The sequence below is a fragment of the Triticum dicoccoides genome, chromosome 5A, assembly GCF_002162155.2.
Source record: "Triticum dicoccoides isolate Atlit2015 ecotype Zavitan chromosome 5A, WEW_v2.0, whole genome shotgun sequence".
Taxonomy (NCBI): domain Eukaryota; kingdom Viridiplantae; phylum Streptophyta; class Magnoliopsida; order Poales; family Poaceae; genus Triticum; species Triticum dicoccoides.
The window spans coordinates 192,979,675-192,982,666 of NC_041388.1; positions in this window are offsets into that span (position 1 = coordinate 192,979,675).

Below are 2,992 nucleotides of genomic sequence, written 5' to 3' on the forward strand. Positions count from 1 at the left end.
GTCGCTGGGCTTTAAGCCAACGGAAGGACAAGAAGATGAAGATCCAACCCTGGGTGTAGCCTGCGTGGGAGGCAGCGACGGCAGCATGGGCATGGCATCGTGCTTGCGCAAACGGACAGTCGCAGCTTGCAAGAGTAGCATGCGCAACGAGCAGGTACATCACATCCCTGATTATATCTAATTCAACTCTTCAATTTCTGGCCAATAATTAAACCTGACGGTGTTGTAAAACTGCTTGTATTTAGGGAATCTATGAGAAAATGAAACCAATTTCTACTTATTTTATAACTCCCCCAATCAATACTGAACTGACTAAATCTGATATATCTAATCAAGTTTCCGGTGCAAACATACAAGCTCATGTTGTTCTTGAGCCTGAAGTGTCTAATGAATAGACTGCTAACGAAGGATTTGAAGCAAACATTTTACATGCTCCTGGTGATGAACATATAGTGTCTAATGAGGGATCTAATGCAAGCATTTTGCAATCTCATTGAAGGATTTAGTGTCTAATGATGATCTACTATGTTGAGAGAGACAGAGATTTGTAGGCATTGATGACAAGCAAATTATAGTGCATTTTCATAGCTTGAGGAAACGTCGAGGCCATCTACCAGAAAGTCCCCGTATCATGACAACATAGCATAAATACTTTTCTAATCTGTTGTTTGAAACTATTGCCATACTTGTGCACGATAGATATATTGATATGCAGTTTGTGCACTAGTTATACGTGCAATTACACTTTGATATTTTCAGCCAGAGAATGAATAATTCAAGCAGGTACAAACCATGTTTGTAGTCCTTGTACACCATGTTGCATTTTGTGTTTTTTGGTGCTTGCATCATTTAGTGTTTATAGTCTGAACTACTTTGGATCATTAGCTGGTTTTCAAAGTGCAAGTAGCTTCACATTTCTCAAGTTATGTTGATTTCCAGAGTGCAAGTGCCTTTGTCTTTTTTAAGTTAAATTTTCGCCCCTGGTAACTTGAATTCGTGGATCAGCCACTGCACACAAATCATACACGAATGCCAGTATGAATTAAATGAATTGCAGGGACTTACGCTAGCTCGTTGTACAGGCTCACTGCAGCTCTGTTTGCGCTTGGGATGTTCCATGTACAAGTCCATGTTACCACTTGCTTGGATGTGCAGGCCTTGTGCTCCTTCCATCCACCTCTGCATTTTTGACACGGCGAATGGTTGATCAAATAAGAGGAATCGACCTTGATGTTGTACCAGAGGACAGATACTTACAAGGTTATACGGGTGTCCAGGATGTGTACTAGATCCCGTAGCGCCGTCATGCTTCGCTAAAAAATGAATTTGCTTGTTTTAGATGATATCTCCAGAAGAAATAAGAGTTAAAGTCAGAGTTGCATAGGCATGTAAGCTAACAGAGCAGTGAAAGGATATCCAAACATCGTCGGAACAGTGCACAAGGGAGTGATGTGTGGATACCTAGTTCGGGCCAGCGTTTGGGCATCCTCGCCTAGCTAGAGTGCGGGTCACTTCAGAGCTGTTGAGAGTGATGCGCTGGCGTTGGCTAGCTGCGCACGGATGCAGATCTTGAGTGGCAGGGGAGCGCTACAATGCGGTGGATGAGACCGTTGGTGAAGCCCCAACGGCCTCGGGGGGGGCGGAGTGCGACAATGTGCTCGGTGAAGTAGCCCCGGTGAGCTGGGAGACAGCGTCGGTGAAGCGCACCTCATGCGGTGGAACTCGGTGTCTGTGAGGCACGTCGGTTGCAGCGGCCGACGTTGTCGGTGGACCACCCGGTGCGGTTGACGAGGGCGTAGATGAGATAGCTCCGGTGCGGTGATGAAGAGCGACCGTCGTCTTCGTCATTGTCATCCCTCACAGAGGTGGGGAACGGTGGGGAAAGAGACGAGATGAGGGGCGATTCGAGGGTTGGCGGCGAATTAGGGATTTGGGCAATTTGGGCGCGGAAGGGGACGATGGAGAAGAGAGATTTTGCAGGGCTGTAATTGGGGCCACCAGATATTTCAATCAAAAACATGGAAGTGCGAACTTATATTGTCGTCGTGGCATCGAAGCATAGTCCTATCGGGGTGGTCGTGTGTGTCGGACGGACGCGTAGCACCCAGCCACCCACCCTCCTCCCCCCAAAAAAAGGACGACGACAATATAAGTTCGCGCTTCCACATTTCGGACTATGCTTCGGTGCCTTAAGGCACCTGCCTTTGTGTCCATGACACGTGGGCCCAACAGTTGGCTGGCCCACATGTTAGTGACCCAAAGGAAGTTGCCTTTAAGGCACCGAAGCAGCGTCCACCTCAACACGACCATGGTCTGCCTGGTGCGCCTACATTTGAGAATGCAAACAAATCTTCTTTCATTTCTAAACGAATCTGTATGTATTACCATGCCCGTGTTTTCCTTGCAATAATTAGTCATTCAAAACGAGATACTCCATCCGTTCACTTTTGTAAGTCATTTCAGACAACTTAAAATGAACTATTTTGCACATTGTTTGAAATGTCTTCAAGGTCTTATAAAAGTGAACAGAGGGAGTACTATAAATTAATTAATGAGGAGTTATTTGAAAAAAAATCTAAATGGTACCCACGCTAACATGGATTAGAGTGTGTGTCACATAATTAGTTATTTGAATTAGAATGTGTGTCACGTAGTTAGTTATTTGAATTAGAGTGTGTGTCACGTAGCGATCTCCAATTCTAACGTGGATTTCGCATTTCAATGTATCCACGCAACTTTCTAAATACAAATTCATATGTATATGATGAACACCATGGTAGTGAGAAAACTTTTGGATAGATTCAAACATATGACCTACAAAATAGCACAACAAACTGAGTCAATATCAACTTTTTGAAACTTAGTATGGCACGAATTCAAAATAATTACCCGTATGTCTGGTCCTCGGTTCAAATCTTACAATGTACACTGAATTGAAACATCGATATTAAGTCTCGTACTATGTACATTCAAATGTTGTTTTTAGCCCCCC